This window comes from Drosophila montana, unplaced genomic scaffold, assembly GCF_035044405.1.
Source record: "Drosophila montana isolate Dmon_TW-CO22-7 unplaced genomic scaffold, ASM3504440v1 contig_3326_1, whole genome shotgun sequence".
Classification (NCBI taxonomy): domain Eukaryota; kingdom Metazoa; phylum Arthropoda; class Insecta; order Diptera; family Drosophilidae; genus Drosophila; species Drosophila montana.
The window spans coordinates 317,177-334,550 of NW_026998210.1; the positions used below are offsets into that span (position 1 = coordinate 317,177).

The 17,374-nt window shown below is 42.2% G+C and overlaps 1 protein-coding gene across 1 annotated transcript in view; it reads left to right on the top strand.

The window, feature by feature from the left end:
* Window positions 1–1,027: 1,027 nt before the first annotated feature.
* tyn (trynity) overlaps window positions 1,028–17,374 on the top strand; it is a 46,719-nt gene continuing 30,372 nt past the window's right edge. Inside the window, exons 1-2 of the mRNA XM_064691120.1 lie at window positions 1,028–1,082; window positions 10,427–10,465. The gene's annotated coding sequence lies outside the window, so the exon portion shown is untranslated. The remainder of the gene's footprint in view (window positions 1,083–10,426; window positions 10,466–17,374) is intronic.

Sequence of the window (17,374 nt, forward strand, 5' to 3'; positions counted from 1 at the left end):
GCGGCTGGCAAGGGGGGGGACTTGTGTCAAAGTCAAGCTCAAGCTCAGGCGAGCCACTGTTGGCGCTCTGTTGTTCAAGTTCAATGCTACCAGCAGCTAGTGCTGTTAAAGTTGTTGCTGCTGTTAAGCTTGAGGTCGCGGCTCAGACCAACTCTCCATGGAGAGTGTCTGTGTGTGTGTGTGAGTGTGTGTGTGTGTAGTAGTTGTTGTAAGTTTGGAGAGCGCGCTCTTGCGTTCTCAGTTTTGGGCTCTTTCTTGTTCTGCAGAAGAGGCGCAACGCTCGCTCGACCGTGTCTGTGTGAGTGCCTTTGTCTGCGCATGTGTGTGTGTGTGTGCAAAGTAGAAATGGGCTCGCGCTTTTCTTCGCTTCTGCTTCGTGCGTTTGCATTGCTGCCGCTGCTGCTGGTGCTGCCGAAGACGACGTCGTCGCCGCTGCTGCATAGCTTTCTTATAATGATGACGACGTCGCCGTCGCTTTCTCTGCCGCTGTTCTTGTGCGCTCTCCCGGCTGGTTCTTCTTCGCCGTGGAGACCTCTGGGAAAAGCATAAAAGTGGCGCACTCGCTGGCCCACCAGCCATTGCGCGTAATGCAATTGAAGTGCCAACAGCGCCGTCGAGTCAGCAGCAGCAGCAGCAGCAGCAGCAGTAGCAGTAGCAGCAGCAGCAGCAGCATCAGCAGCAGCACCACCATTAGCAGCAGCGTGGACATATAAAACACTTCTTTTTTTTTTTTTGAAAACAACTCTGTGTGTGCCCTCCTAGTGAACTTGGCAGTGTGCAACTTTGCAGCATTGCAACATTTGGTGGCATTCGGATTCGAGAACGAGCTCAAGTGCAAGACTCCTGCTTGTGCTCCACACAGCCCAACAAAGTGTCAAATAGTGCGAAAGTGCAATCATTTTTTTCTGTTCATCTTACAAAAAATAAACAAAAAAAAAACACACGCGAAAGGATTTTCGTAGCCAACACATTAAAAGCGAATCGAAGCTCAGCTAAAGTTAAGAGCAAAACTCTTTTAACTAAACCCAACAAAAGAGCAAACTTTCAACTAAATTCATTGTGCATTATTTACAAAAACGAAGGTAAGCAAAAATTCCAAAATATTTGTGAGGAGAGCTGAAAACACAAAAGTGCTGCAAAAATTGCAATTTTTTTTTATAATTTTTTTTTGGTATAATTTAATTTTAAGGAGTGCTGCAAAAACCTAAAAAATATTATAGGAAATCGAAACTAAATATATCCTATAAAGCTCGTATTTATTTCCAACCCCAATCAAAGAAAACTGGGCATCGAATCAGAAATAATATTAAAGATATTCATTTAAAAAATCAATATTAAAAGACTTTAATATGATATTAAAGATCTCCTCGTAAACATGATCTTTATATACGTTCATAGAAAATAAAAAATAAATATATTAAATATATAAATGTCATATGAAATATAATATAAAATATATATTCATAGTATTTTATATTTACAAATCAAAAATAATACAAAGAAAACTTCGAGTTTAAAGGTTATAAAAAAATAAATAAATACAATTACATTTGACTTTATTGTACAAATGTACAAAAACATAAAATTGAAATTAAAAAAAAATAATATAATAATATAAATAAAAAAAAAAAGAATCAAGGAAAAAAGTAAAAATCAAACCTTTTACTTGTCCAGTGTTAAAAAATACTTACAGACATGGTATAAGCTATTATCATATAATGGAACACAGGGAAACTAAAAGGAGGAAACGTCTATGGAAAATAATAAGAGTTGCATTTACTAAAGATAGCTTCAGTTATAGATCATTAGGCATATGATATATGCGCATAGTACTCTATTTTCAAATTGAAAAAAAGTACAATAAAAGAGAAACAAATTGAAAAAATGTGAAAAATAATAAGATCCGAAACCAATGAGCAGCAGTTGGGATGAAACTCAGTTTGCTTTGAAGCAGGCTCTTTAACCTTCAATTTGGCAGCCTCATTTCATAAAAATACGCAGAATTTTCAGCTCTGTTCAAGCTGGGCTACTTAGCGCTTCAAATGCGGGCAGAAAACAGGACTAAATAGAAAGACTTAGGAAACGAACTTGACAACTGAAAGACTTAGGCAACGAACTTGACAATAGATATGCCATTAATATGCATGCGCATTGCTGCTATGTGTGTGTGTGCTTGTGTGTGTGTGTGTGTGTGTGTGTGTGTGTGTGTGTGTGTGTGTGTAGCAGGACGAGCAGGATAAGATAATTGACACCGTAGCCGACTTTAACTGTGCACAACTTGCGCCATTTGCAATTCTTTGGAAAATGCAGGCCCGCAACCGAGACCCACACAACTGGACACACTGTCTCTTTCGCACACACACACGCACACACACACACAGACATGAATGGCACATTTAATGGTCTTTCTTTTTGTCTACTTTGGCTACTTTACTTTGCTTTACTTTTTTTTTTTTTTTTTATTATTTTAATGCTTGCGCTTTATATTTTCTGTTAAAGTCATTAACGCAATTAACCGTTATTACCGGGCCGCCATCGTCGCCAACGTCGTCGTCGTTGCTGGTCACCCAATTCATTAGGAAAGCATTTAGTGCTAAAGAAAGAGACACAAACACAGACACAGACACAGACACAGCGACAAGCAGCAGCAAAAAGCAACGGGCCGAGAGCATGAGAAACGCATTAAAAAAAAAAAAAGTTATGTATAAAAAAAAAAAGCGCACGCAGCAAAAAGAACTCAAATGCGGAGCAGCAGCCCCCAAAGAACTAACTAGCTGCCACGCCCCGCGCTGCACCTACCCACTGGGCCGGCATCTGTTTTTATAGCTTCACACACACACAACCACACACACACACACACACACACACACAACCGCACACTCATGCGGGCACATCTTGAGCAGAAGCCAAAAAGTGCGAGTCGACTTTGTTGAAATTAAAGTTTATTGTTTCTTTTTTCTACTCTTATACATACATGTTGTTTTCGTTGCTGTTGCCGCCCCGGAAATAACGTAATATGGTTGCATAAAAATGACTTGTTGTTTTATAATCGAATCGTAAAAAGCGCCAAGAAATAGAATAACAGGCCATAAAACGGCGACTGCGGCCACGGCCACAATTCACATTAAGCGAACGAACGGTACGCGTTGCATGGCCAAAAACAAAAGACTTAGGCAACGAACTCGCTACGAATTGCATTTGCATTAGCTGGAAAAACGTTTAATTACAGCATGCCAAGCCACAAGAGTGCACAAATTTCCCTATTCCCACTCTGCCTACCTCCCCCTCTCTCTCTCTCTCTCTCTCTCTCTCTCTCAGTCTCTGGGTCTGTTGCTCATAGCGAAATCTCTGGCCAAGTCGTAAGTGCAGCAAATGAATGAAGTTTCTCTGTCGTTAACTGTCGTTCATTCTGCTGTCCAGCGGCGGCGCCATTTGCACGAGATGCGTGTCGGGCGGGTGGCTCGATAAGAGGGGGAGATCGGTTGGCGGGGCTCTACAAAACTGACCCAAATCTGCCAGAGCTCTAAGAAGGCCAGCAACACTAACCAAAATGCATGAGAAAATACCAATAGCAACAGCAACAACAACAAACAACTTCAGCTAAACGCTAAGCGCTAAAAGCTTTTTATTTTTCTTTTCTTGGCCCACTTTTAAATGTATTTCACTTCATTTGCTGGCAATCAAGTTGCCAAGTTTCGTAGCGGAAATTGATGAAATCGATTTTGATTAGATTAGAATAAAAACAAATTAGAAAAAAAAGCCAAACAAAACCAAAAAGCACAGATAAGCACTTAAACATGTGAATGACACACATAGAAGCAAATAAAAGCTGCCTGAGAAAACTGAAAACGAATTAAAGCTGCTTTCGAGCTGAGGCGAAGCTGCGCTAATTTGAAGCTCGATATGCGGGAAGAAAAGCCATCCGAGTTCGACTTAAGATCAAAATAAAACAAACATTGTTTCTAGTTATTTTAGATGCATATCGAAGGAGTTTTTTTTTTAAATATAAAGAAAATCAAGCAATGCTCAAGTTAAGCAGCAAAGGTCAAATGCGAGAAAGTACTTAGATCTATATACTATATGGCATATATTATATACTATATGCCATATATTACATACTATATGCCATATATTATATACTATATGCCATATATTACATATTATATGCCATATATTATGTACCAATACATTGTGTTATATCTACCATATCTCAAATACTATATGCCATATATTATATACTATATGCCATATATTATGTACCAATGCATTGTGTTATATCTATCATATCTCATATACCAAGTATATGCCATTTATTAAGTACCATACACAATACATATACTATATACAACATTCAAAATACAATGTGCTATGCATAGAAGACGATATCTTCGAATCCATAAGGTATATATACTCTTCATCAGTCTCAATAGCTGTCTGGATATAGCCTTGTCCATCTGTCCATCTGTCCGTCTGTCCATTTTGTTGCACGCTGCATCGGATTACTATATCCTATATCTATCACAGCAATGTTCCGCCGTAGACTAAGTTCTTGTTTGCAATACATGTTTGTTTCCATAATATCATACCTGGCATTTATGAGTTCAGTCATGCGAACTTGCTTGACTATATCATACAGCTCCATGGGAGGCAACAGGCGAAAAGTTGGTTTAATATGGAAAACTATTCGGCTTACGTTTTAAATATATATCGTGCAAATACAAACTTCAACATTAGCCATGCACATAGCTCAAAGCCCTATAAATTCCCACGATTTTATCAAATGACTAGGACTAGCAGGAACGATTGGAAAATAAAGCTAAAAAAAATATGTCATAAAGACATGTCACGGGTATTTAGTTCTTTGTGTGCTTTTCTTATTTGTTTCTTTCAGAACTATGCCATATCGCAGACTCTGGTTGCTTGTTAGTTTCCCTTTACATATAATATGTATACTTATATATATATTTATCTTTCTGCGCCAACAGCTCTCTTCTTCTGCCAGCAGCTATGCAAAATTCTATGCACCAGTTAGAAGTTTGTCTTAGCTGCAAGTTTTTTTTTTTTTTTTTTGCATTTAGCTGGTTAAGAACTTGTCTACAGCCTACACACAAGCAACTGGCACACACAACAACAACAACAAAAAATATATAAGAAGAAGAAGAAAATGCAATGCTTAACAGCAAAAGCAACAACAACAACAACAGCAACAACAGAGGCAACATGCTGCTTGTTCATCCTGTCTCACATTTCGGCCATTTGGTGGCTCCGGCGGCTCATTTCGTTTCGGGTTTTGTGCCGCTTCACTGCGGCAGTTGTAACTGAATGCGCTGTGGCACAGTTAAATTGTTGTTGTTGTTGCTGGAGCTGGAGCTGGAGTTGGAGTTGGAGTTGGAGTTGTTCTTGGCGCTGACCCACATTCACAGCAGCAGCAGCAGCAGCTGTTGAAGCACTGGACAAATTAAGCCAACGAATTCAGCACCTGTTGCGACAATTGATTCGCACCGCGAAAGATGGGCCAAAATGAATAGATAAACGAATAGAGAAATAGACAGCTAGACAAATGGGTAAATGGGTAAAATGGATAAATGGATAAATGGATGAATAACAGCTGCCAAAAGCACTTGCGCCCAGTTCCTGCAGCTCTTCAAAGTCGGAGCACTCGCATAGCGAGCGCTGACAAATTCAAGAGCCTGTTGAATGATCAGCGATACGAGTGCCGAGTGCTGATTGTGAGTATGGGTATGAGTATATGAGTGTACTCACTCAAATCGCTTAAACACTCGCTGAGTTGCAACTTCTTCGTTGCCATTTTATTTATTTGTCTGCCTTGCTGCCTGTTCCAATTCAGCATTCCGCGACTACTCCAAATGCTGCTCACGATGAGCTGGCGGTTTTTTGTTTTTTTTTGTTTTTGTTTTTGTTTTGGCTGGTTCCAGCTGAAATATTTTCGTTTTCTTTGGAATGGGGAGGGGAAAACTGCTTGAAATTTAGCCGGAATCTGTGCTAGTCAACGGTTTATTTCTCTTTTTCTCTTTCTTTGTTGCCCCCCATATTTACAGCACGCCCCACTGACCGCTCGCTCGACGCTATTCATAGAAGTATGCGCCCTATAAGCCAACTGAAAGATTCTGCGCTTGCCTTTGTTCGTGTTGCCCATTATGAATTTGATTGTCGCATCAGTCTGTCTCTGGGCTGACTCAACTTTCAACAACAGCAGCAACAACAACAACAACAGCGCTCCCAATTAGGCCAACAAATTATTCAAAGCCGTCTCAAAGTAGCAAAGACTTCTTCTTCTTCTTTCTGGAAATCAAAAGAAAATTTTAAGCAGCGAGTAGCTTGGGCTCCAGCTGAGATTAGAGCAGCGCCGAATATTTAAAAGCAGTTCGAGTGCAAAGCAAATAAATGTGCTCCAGTCGGGAGTCCAGACCGACTGAAAGACAATCCGAACTCGGCGCCAAAAAGTCTAGCTTCCTTCTCTACATACCCACACACTTTGCATGAGAAATGCATTCTCGATCGATCTCCGTAAAGTCATACAAAGTTGTGTGTATACCAAAGCGCAAGGCTCTAGCTTTAAAAAATAACTTGTTTGCAGTTTGGAGGGGAATAGCTGGAGTTGGCCAAAAAGTGAGATATATATAGCTATTTACACCATATCAGAGCCTGTAACTACCTCTTATAATCTTCGAGTTATGTCTCCAAATCGATATGGAAAAGCTGATAAGCTCTTGCTGTTGAATCAGGATAATTTAGTTGCTTTCTTAAAGTCTGTCGTTCCAAGGCACAAGCATTTCCTTCGGTCTGTGTCTCTTGTCCATATATATATCGATATGTCTTAAATGTATATCGATTTTATCAAAATGGGAAAACGTTTGGAAAAGATGATAAGCTCTCGCTGCGCAAGTCTCTAGCTCTTCTGTTGGCGTCAAGTCTGCAGTTACAAGGCACAATCATTTCTTTTAGTCTGTGTCAGATTTGATTTCTATGATTTCTAATTCAAATTCTTCGACACACAAATCATTTAAAATACCTTTCCATTTATAGTATTTTACAGCTGGCCATAAAGTTTTTGCTGTAAATAGAATGTCGCAGCTAATACAATGGCCTGGCCTTGTTTTCAATCAATTTTGCCCAGTTCCATTCACGTTTTCACTGCCAAGAAATGAACAAAATTCGGTAATACTCTTGCTTTAAGCAAAATTTCTTTTATGCGCTCTCACGCTGTTTGTTCTTTTTTCTTTTTTTTCTACATTCGACCAGCGAGGCAAGAGGCCAATAAATTTGAATAAAGCCAACTTGATTAGCGGCTCACAGTTGGCGTTTGATTGAATGATGATGACGCGCGGCATCATGTTAGACATTTATCATATGAGAAAACCGCTGAAGAGTACGGCCGGAGCAGGTACGAGCAGGTACTTATGCCGACTTGATGGATTAACAGATCCACTTCTACACTCGTCCCATTGTCCACGCAATGTGTGAAAGTGTTCCCATTTCGAGTGTCATTTCTTACGTTTTTTCTGTGTTGTTCTTCTTTTTCTTTTTTTTTTTTTTTTTTTTGATTTCAACACGCTTGGTAAATGATATCATTGCACTTGACGTGGCGGTGAGCCTTAGTCAACGTGTTAAAGCAGGTGTGCGTGTGTGTGTGTGTGTGCGTGTGCGTGTGAGTGTGCCCATTTGCTGCTGACCGCCCAGTCTTGGACTGCCTGGCCGCAGTTTTAATGAGCGGCGTCTCAGGTTTAATTAGACTTGGGCAGCATGCAAATGCCGCGCTCTGTGTTTGTGTGTGTGTGTGTGTGTAAAGTATGTTTTTGGAGTGTGCGAATGCTCTCCGCCCCTGTCCCCCTCACAGTTTGTTAGCTGAAGCGCCTCGTAGAATTTTCTCTGGAAATTGGAGCAACTGCAGCGAACTGTTATCGTTTTTTTTTTTTTGTTTTCTGCTTTTAGTTATTCACACAGCAGCAGTTCAGCGAGGCGTTGCACATTTGCATAGAGCTTAATGAAAATGCCAAGTTTGTGTCTTAAGTCTTTTGTTTAGCAAAATTCGGTCAAGTAATCAAATAGAAAGCAAACATTTATTGTTATTGTTGCTGCTGCTGTCACTGATTGTTGATTATGGACCACATTTTCTTATATATATAGATACATATACACATGTACATATATATATATAGAAAATGTGTCTTATTTTTCTTTTTTGCGGACTGTAAACGTCATGTTCATGTCGCCAAGTCTCTCTCTGGCTGTCTCTTTCTCTCTCTCTTATTTTTTTTTAATTGTTTGCGCTGTAGTTGTTACTTTAATTACTCAGCATGTTGTTGCTGTTGTCGTTGTTTTTATTGCTGGCATGCAAATATATCCGCTAGTCCATGTCCCGATCTTTGGCGGCCACATGCGGCGCAACAATTTCTTTTTGCACTTTCCACTCGCTGCTGCGCTCGATTGAATGATGACTCGACGACTCACCGAGTGCCCGAGTAGACGAGCCAGGCCATGCCATGGCCATGGCCAGGCCAGGCCAGGTGGGCTGGCTGCCTACCTGCCACGGGGTCGGTCGGGGCGTGGCATCGCAATACGTTCGCTTGTTCGTTTTTCTTTCTTCTTTTTTTCCCCCCCTCTGTTTTTCTCAGCCAGTCAGCGCGTATATCAATAACCCATTAGACGAGCTGCGAGCTGGGGTCTGCTACGAGTAGTAGATACCGTTACGCAGCAACTTTTCAGTTAAAGCGAGCGGGCCGGGTTGGGGTTTTGGTTAGCGGTTTACTAGCCAAAGAACATGTTGTTGCCGCTGCTGGAAACCAGATTGAAGCGACGGCCAAGCAACGGCATTATGATCTTAATGATGATGACAATGCCGCCGTCGCTGCTCTTGTTGCTGTTGTTGTTGGCCAAGGCAAACGGTCAAAGACGAACAGCAACAACCACAACAGCAACAACAACAACAACAACAACAGCTCACAGCTGACCGTCAAATAAGTTGAAATATGCATTCAAAGCTGCGGCTGCTGTTCATCTTCATTGGCCCCTCCCCCCAGCCTCTCCGGCTGAAAACAAACAAAAAAAATAATACCAACCAAACGAAAAGTAGCTTAAATTAAAAACCAAAATCGAAAGAGAAAGAATAAACGGGTTCTACCGCCCCTGCCCCTGCCCCTGCCCCCACCCAATGCTCTATCCAGCTGCGTGTTAGTCCGTAAAGTGCATTTCCCCCCCCCCACCCCAGAAAAAGAAAAAAGAAAAAAGCTGATTGTTATTATTATCAGATTCGGGAATAACTAATAATTAAGGCGCATTGTTTACGCGAAGCGTTGAAAGATGCGGCCGAGATGTGTCCGATTAGCTGCAGCCAAAGAAAGCACCAAAGTAGAAGTTGTACAAGTTGTAGAAGAAGAAGCAGCAGCAGCAGCAGCAGCAGTAAACATGCTTAAAGATTTATATTTGGGATTAACTTTAACAAAGTGTTTTTAAAGCAAAACAAGCAGCAGCCAAAACAGCAGCAAGCGCTTTGAGGGATGCTTGAAGCTTGAAAGCTTCTAACAAAGCAAGACGAAAATTAGTAAGCCTTGTAGACATCAGGCTAACGGTTTCCCAACTAGCTGCGTGAAATACGGGAGAAACAGAGACAAGAGAGTACATAAATTAACTCATCATTCGACCGATTCTTCGTATCGATAAATATCGACTTTAAGATTTGGACTATTCGGCTTAACTCAAAACAGATACACTAAACTAAACTAAACTAAGCTAAACTAAACTAAACTAAACTAAACTAAACTAAACGGATCAGGAATGTTTTACTTTTTGGCTGCCTATCCCTAATCCCTAGTCCTTAATCCCTAATCCAAAAATGAAAAAAAAAATAACATTTTGCGCTTTGGTATATACACACTTTTTTATGCCATATTTATTACCTGAAAGTTTCTTAATGATCGGATTATAAATACCGAAGCTAATCAGGAATGCATTTCCCATACAGAGTGAAAGAAGAAGCAGCTTGTGAGTGTGTGTGTGTCTATGTGTGTTTTTATATGCACACATGCATACATTTAGAAGCAAGCTAGAATGTTTGTAACGACAGCATGTCGTTGGGTTCAGGGTATCTCCAAGTCGGGCACTCCCGACTCGATTTTTAATGAGCATATTGAGAGCTACTTTAAAAGTAAGTTCATGTGAGGTTTATGGCTTTAGTTGCAGGCCCAGTTAAGCATTTAGTTTAAGCCTTTATGTCTCTGGTCTCCATAAATATACGTTAATATTTGCCAATATTTTTAAGCACATCAGCTCCCTCTCTCCCACTCTCTCCCTCTCTCTCTCTGCCACTCTCTAACTTTGGGCAATTTCTCTAATTTCTCTTTAATCAAATACTCGAAAAGTTAAGCTAACAAATTGTAAAATATTGCTTTTGCTTTTCCATTTTCAGCTTTGCCAGACGTCACATTTTGAGCTGCCCAACTTGAAGGTAAGTTGCAATGTCAATGCCAAATTGTTGCCTGTCGGGGACAGACAAAGCTTCGGGCATCGTTTGCAATAATGTCCAAACCTGCATTTATATTTTGGGCTAGAAAGGCGGCCTTTGCTTGGCAAAGGCAGGTGCTGACTTGAGCAGTTGCATGCCTGAAGTTCACTTCAGCAACGGCAGCGGCAGCGGCAGCATCTAATCGCAGGCGCTGCAATGCCTATTTATAAGCTTGAACGTCGCGCTGCAATCAGTTGGCAATTAGTCACTCAAACTGACTGACTGACTGGCCGGCTGGCTGGGCTGGCAGCAATGATTGCCGCTGCGGCTGCTGCTGCTGCTGCTGCTGCTCTTGAACCATACTTCACAATTAGGGCTGCGTGGCTGTTGCAGATAAATGTCGGTGGCTGTGGCTTTGGTACCCCACCTAATTGACGATCAGCAGCTTTTAGCTTTGGCGGCAGCGTTGGCGGCGTCCAATGACATTGAGTAATGCGAGCAGCAGCAGCAGCATCAACAGCAACTGTTGCTGTTGCCGCACCAACAGTTGCTGCCAACTGTCCATTGGGCATTGCTTTTGATTTGTTTGAAGCAGCAACTGTTGACGACTGGCCAACAATTAAGTTCTGTTGCTGTTGCTGTTGCAGTTACAGTTGTTGTTGTTGTTGTTGTTGCTGCTGACAAAACGAAAATGAATTGCCGCTAGAAGAAGAAGCTGCCGCTGCAGCTAGACAAAAGGCAGGCGGCAACAATTCCAGCAAAAGCAACGCCCCAACGTTCAAGAGCAGCGCCTGCCACGGCATGGCCAGTGCAGGGCGCGTCTCACAGGCTCAGCACCTATCGCGCCTCTCGCTCTCCCTTTGCCTCTCCGCCTCTCTCTCTCTAATTTATTATCTGATGCAGCTGTAGATGCATCTTCATGCCAATGCCACAAGAGATGCCAGAGATGCGTTTAGCTGTCGCAGCCGCGCCCCGTTGGCCGCATCGGCCAACCATTTGCTGCCATTGCAATTAATTTCTATGTCTATTTTTAATTCGCCTTTTGATTATTGTTCGGGCGGCGAGGCCCAGGGCCCAGGGCCCGCGGCGTAACGGTGCTTGCGGCTGTGGAGTGTGTGGACTGTGGCTTGTGGGGCGTGGCCGTTGCATTTCAGCACTTAACAACAATATTTTGATAGCATGAAACAAAAGACTTAGGCAACGAAATTGCTCCTCGTTTGATAGCAGGATAACGAAAGACTTTGGCAACGAACTTGCCGCTATTTCTAGTGAACCAAAATGACTTGAACAACAACAAACCTGCCACAATTTTGATCAACATATACCAAAGACTTAGGCAACAAACCTGCTGCAATTTTTAATCAATAAATACAAAAGACTCAGGCAACAAACTTGCATTAGTTATAACGGTTTCGCTATGGATTGTGATTTGTGCTCTTAGGCCGCAGCGCTTGGCGTCAATATGTCGATAGCATCAAAAACAAAAGACTTGGGCAACAAACTGGCGTTGACATGAATAAACAAAAGACTTAGGCAACGAACTAGCTACTATTTTGCACTAATTAAGCAATGCACTTGCCTCAGCCGTCGTTCCTGCCCGCCTCGCCGCCTGCCTGCCTGGCTGCTGCAGCTGCTGGTATGAGGAAGTTGTTGCTGCCACAAAACTGCGCGTATCGCTCGCTTGTATCTGGCGACTTGGGTCGCATGTGTGTGTGCCACAAATCGTTGACCGTTCTTCGTGCGCGCTTTTACGCCATTGAAAGTGGGTAAAAGGAGTATAATAGGCAAACGGACTCAGCTTTTATTGAACCGTGAGACATATATTCTCCTATTCTCCTTAATAATATCGATAAATATCGATTTTGAGACATGGCTTCCTAAGCATAACTCGAAGATTATCAGAGCTAGCTATACGAAACCTGGCTTATGTAGAATAGGAATACTTCACTTTTCGGATATCTACCCCCAAAAGTTAAAAGACTTAAGCCCTGAAAATGCCATAAAGATCGCACAGGATGCTAAAATACTCGTGCTGGCTTGTTCAGGGTATCGCCTAGTCGAGCACTGCCGACTCGAGCACTCTTTGCTGGTTTCTGTTGGCCATTTAGCTGCGCTTTTATCGCGCTTATCAGCTCGAATGCATCCATTTCCGGCTGGCACAAGGCTCTGCTTTGTTTGGCAGCAGCGCTCTGCTAGTCTCTGCTCGAGTTGGGCACAAAATCATTAAATTGCAGTGCCATTTGCTGTTTAGCTGTTCGTTAACGCTGCACTAATCGCCGCCATCATCAGCCTACCACCCTACCACCCTCCCACCCTCCTTTCCTCCCTTTGTCCGTTCGTAATCGAATGCTGTCAACGATTTTTCATGCCATATCATTTCAAAAACATCTCGATGAGCATATGATTTATTATCAGCTTGGAAAGTTGGCAATTTGTGGCACACATTCGATTGTTATAAGTGTAGTTGATTAAATAGTTATCGATAAGTGTTTAGCTATCGATAAGTGCTAAATTCGATTTATTATTCATATTTCATTTTAATATTCTTTACACCCATTTTTTGTGTTTTCTTCTGCTGCCGTTGTCTGATTTATGTGCGCTCACATAAATCGATATAAATGTATCGATTGTTTTCGCTTAAAAAATTCAATTTCCCTTTTCTTAGCGCTGCGCATTCATTTATTCTGCGGCTTATTCGCGGCTTATTGGGTCATTTCTCATCGGCCGGCCGAGCTGTAACTTGGCCCCACCCGCCCGCAGCTGACTTATGGCCAACGTCATCATCAGCAGCGTCATGATGAGCGCGATGATGATGATTGTGCTCATTATCAGCATTTAGAAGTGGCAATTGTTAATTTATTACTTTTGGCTGCCCGCGAGCGTTTATTGATTCAGCTTGCCAATTATTGTGCAAATAAATTCCAAATTGCGTGCGGCAACAACAACAACAACAACACGAGACCAACAACAGCAACAACAAGTACAGCGATTGCGGCAAACTTGGCCAACGACAAAGTGTTCGCTTCATGAACTTGGCTGAATGTTGTTCTGGTTGTTGTTACTGTTGTTGCTGTCGCTGTCGCTGTTGCTGCTGTTGCTGTTGCTGCTGTGGTCATTGCCAATGGCCAACCACATACATTTTTGTACTTTATGGGCAATTTTGAGCGTCCAACAAACAACAAGAACAAATGGCCAACAGCGGCAACTCTAACAACCAAGTAACGGATACACCAGCCTACGGGATAGCCCAGCTTCGGCAGGGGGAGGGGGGTGTCGGTGGGTGCTCAGCATCTATATGTGAGGGGTGGGGACCTAAGAATTCTGCTAACAATGCGTTCCATTGTGTGGTACAAATTGTCACACACACACAAGTTCGCTGTTCGGGCTGCTAATGAGCACAGCACGAGCGAAGGTTTTTATTTTTTGCTGGCAGAAGTGGGATGAACTGAAGGAAAATCGTTGGCAGAATTGGCATAAATAAGCTGATGGTGGAGCCTGAAATGAAGCCTGAAATCTAATCTTGAAGAGGAGTTGAAGCAGGAAATGGAGCAAGAGTAGAGGAAGAAGATCTCGCAGGTATGGAGCAGGAGGTAAGCAAAAGATGTGGCAGGAGATAGAGCAGGATATGGAGCAGGAAATGGTGAAGGAAATGGAGCAGGAGATGGAACAAAAGTTTAGCAGGAGGCGGGACAGAAAATGCTTAAGTTGAAGAGTTGTAGCTGGAAAAGAACCAAGGGCTACAACTGAAGATGCATGAGGAGATGTGCTTAGATGAAGGAGGAATCAAGCAGTGGGGCAGAAACTAAAATAGCAGAAAAAAATGAGAAGCTTAAGAAGAAGTCGAGGAAGCAAATGAAGCAGGCGATGATGCAGTCCTGAAAGCAGGAGCTTAAGTAACAAACGATTGAGATGCAGTGGAAGACAGCGCTAAAGATGAAAATGGAGCAGAGGTTGAGGTGAAAAATATAGCTGAAGAAGGAGCAGTAGATGGGTAACTAGATTAAGAAGGAGTTGACGCAAAAAAATGGTGACAGCCAAGGATATGAAGCAAAAGTTCAAATCTAAGTCAAGAAATGGAACAGAACATGGTTGAGGAGTAAGGCCGCAAGCGTTAGAGCAGGAATCCGTAAAGCTTGTACAGGAGCTGGAACAGGAGTTGGAACAGAGTCACAGAAGTTGCTTGCCGCTTGCCATTTGTTTGCTCACTTTATGAAACTGCCAGTTTGCCATTGTGGATATGCTGCCTACTGCCAGGCTGCCAACAATGCCAACTTCATCTTCGTCTGCAGCAGCAGCAGCAACAACAATAACAGTAACAATAACTCGGGCCGCAGCTGTGCTGGTGCAGCTCCTCCGGCAGCAGATGCCTGCTGCTGCTGTCCAGGCACCTACTGGCAACTGACTGACAGACATTGGGATTAGCATTAAACATCAGCCGCAGAGCCATCAATGCCACAGGCGAATGGCCAAAACAAAACAAAGGCCAAATGCGCATGGAGCAGCTCCAAAGTCAAAGCCAACACCAAAGACAAAGACAAAGGCAAAGAGGACGCCGATGTTTGGATGCGATGCCAGGCTAGCTGGAGCTGAACGTTGAGCTGGTCGCGAATGTTATGCAATTTCAGCTACTTAATGCCCATCAGTCAATCAGTCCAAATGTCTGTCATCACATTTATTTTTGTTTTTTCTTTAGTTTTTTTTTTTTTTCCTGGACAGCCTGATGCCTGACACACACACACAGAGACAGCGAGTGTGCAACACCCATGTGTCAAGCTGTTCGCTGTCTTTACATTGGGCTGCGCATCTGCAGGGCTTTACGCATTAACTAACAGATCTGGCATTTACATAAAGCTAACAGCGCACTGTTAACTAACAGATGCTTTAGTTCTTTTTTTTTCTGTTAGCTTTTATGTTTATGTTAATTGGCTTAACTGTTGGTTTATGGCGGAAATCGCATTAAAGTTTTATGATTGATGCAATCTTTAAGGAAACTTCAGTTTGTATGGTTGGTAGGGCCCACAATTTGCTATTAACAGCTGTTGTTAGAGAATAAAAAAATGTAAAAGAAAATAAATCGCTTTATTGATGTGCCAAGATTGACAAGCAATTCCTTATACTAAGCTACTAAGATTTTCCCATATCCCCAAGCAGTTTGCTATCTACCGTAGATACCAGCTGGCTGTTAACAGTGTACAGATGTTAACTGTTAACATTTTTAGCTCGTTAATGTAAACACTTGAAACAGATTTTGTTAACAGCAAAAAATCAGCACATAGCCCTTGTCTGTTTTCTGTTAGCAGTTGCTAGGCTGTTAAAACTGTTTAACAGTTACATGTTAACAGTCTACAGCTGTTGTTTAGAGTCCAGGCAATAAATGTCAGCTCTACAGACTGCCTATCGACAGGGAAACGTTCACAAGACAATTCAGCATACCAAATGATATTTAATGGTTTGTTAAGTGCACTTTTTTATTGTCTTTAGTGAAGCAGCTGTTGTTGATTTGTTATGGCTAAGATTTGCACACTTCAGGGACCTATTTCGCGGCTGGCTTTCCATTTGGACAACGGCATTAGTACCGTAGGAAACTGGGCAATTTGGTTGGGAATGAAATGAAAACTTAACCGAAATTGGGCAATTGAATTGGGCAGAAAGCCCAAAATGAAATTTCGTTTTGGCCATTAGCAACAGCACACATCAGCCTTGGGGCTTAGGTAAATGGTTTACATGGTGGATAGTTGAATGGAGCCCAATGGGGCTAACTGGAAACTGGAGACTGGAGTAAGAATTCCATCATTGGCGAGAAAGTTGCGCCAGCAGCCATCGATCAATCGATTCTAAATCGATGCGATAACAACCCAACGCCGCCGAGTCAACCAAATTTAGCAATTTAGCCATAAATGAAAGACCAAATTGCAGACAGAGTTGCCCAGTTGGCAGCCATTGGCCATTGCCTGACGGTTCTCTCTGACTGGCAGTTTAAGGCTCATTAAAAACGCCCCAAATGCACCCGCTATGGCAGTGACCATCCAGACCGCAAGAGCGGCTCCAACTTCAGCTTCAGCTCCAGCTCCAGCAACAGCAACAGCAACAGCCTTGGCTTCGGCATCGGCATCGACATTGGCTTTGGCTTTGGCTTTGGTTGTCTGTCTGGTGTCTGGTGGCTTCATTATTGAAATGCGCTCATAAAATATGAGAAATAATTGCAATTATTGAGTATGCTTTTAACAAGCTGCAAAATGCAGCGCGGCCTCAGGCCTTTTATTTACACTGCAACAAATTTACAATCTTCGCATGCAGTTTTGGAAAGAACGAATTTACATAAAGAATTAACATGACTGTTACACTGTTAACTATTGTCAACTGTTAACGGAATTATTACAACAGCATTAACATAGAAGATGTGTGCTCTATCTTTTCTGACTGTTAACTGTCTAATACTTTCTGCTGTTAACAGGATTGACATAGAAGGCTTTACATGTTCTCTGACTGTTTACATTGCACTACAGCTGTTAACAGGAATCTGTTAAAAAAAAACATAGTTTTGAACACTTTTATCTATGGAAGCGCTTTTATTTAGCGTTTGAGGCTTGAGCTTTTATATATACTAGCAGAGCTTTACAAAAGTTATCCGAGTTGGGGACATATACTATGAATCCTAGCTTGTCGAACATGGCTCAATATCAAAGCTTAAAGGTGTCTTAAGCCTGGAAATCAATTGTTGAAATGGCTTCAGTATTATTTGCGCAGTGTGCGGCATTTTGTGCTGTTCGGTGCAACCATTTGTGCATCACATGCAGCGCCCACGCGGCCGCCAAACCAAACGCTCAGCCAGCTGAGATTCACTGCCGAGTGGCGAGTGCCCAGTGACTGGTGTCCACCGCTCCATGGAATTCTTTTTTTTTTTTTGTATGT